Genomic DNA, 680 nt, shown 5'->3' with positions numbered 1-680 from the left:
TGCAGCTTGCATTCCATTCAGACTCTGAGAAATCATATTGACTTGCTGAGTCAATATTTTGTTCTGAGCCAATATGGCATTCAGAGTATCAATTTCAAGAACTCCCTTCTTCATAGGCGTCCCATTACTCACAGGATTCCTCTCAGAAGTGTACATGAACTGGTTATTAGCAACCATGTCAATGAGTTCTTGAACTTCTGCAGGCGTTTTCTTTAGGTGAATGGATCCACCTGCAGAAGTATCCAATGACATCTTAGCCAATTCAGATAGACCATAATAGAATATATCCAGGATGGTCCATTCTGAAAGCATATCAGAAGGACACTTTTTGGTCAGTTGCTTGTATCTCTTCCAAGCTTCATAGAGGGATTCACCTTCCTTCTGTCTGAAGGTCTGAACATCCACTCTAAGCTTGCTCAGCTTTTGAGGAGGAAAGAACTTGGTTAAGAAAGCCGTGACCAGCTTATCCCAAGAGTTCAGGCTATCTCTGGGTTGAGAGTCCAACCACACTGTAGCTCTGTCTCTTACAGCAAAAGGGAAAAGCATGAGCCTGTATACTTTAGGATCTATTCCATTAGTCTTAACAGTATCACATATCTGCAAGAATTCAGTTAAGAACTGAAAAGGATCTTCAGATGGAAGTCCATGAAACTTGCAGTTCTGCTGTATCAGAGAAACTA

General features: G+C 41.2%; 1 non-coding gene across 1 annotated transcript; it reads left to right on the top strand.

Moving 5' to 3' along the window:
- The first annotated feature begins 306 nt into the window (after positions 1-306).
- LOC148573490 (small nucleolar RNA R71) lies at positions 307-414 on the top strand. Its single transcript, XR_015905770.1, has one exon. It is a non-coding gene; the product is annotated as a small nucleolar RNA R71 (small nucleolar RNA).
- The last annotated feature ends 266 nt before the right edge of the window (positions 415-680 follow it).

The sequence above is a fragment of the Arachis ipaensis genome, chromosome B2 (assembly GCF_059453495.1).
Source record: "Arachis ipaensis isolate K30076 ecotype BB chromosome B2, ASM5945349v1, whole genome shotgun sequence".
NCBI classification, from domain to species: Eukaryota; Viridiplantae; Streptophyta; class Magnoliopsida; order Fabales; family Fabaceae; genus Arachis; species Arachis ipaensis.
This window is presented reverse-complemented; position numbering and strand designations above follow the sequence as displayed.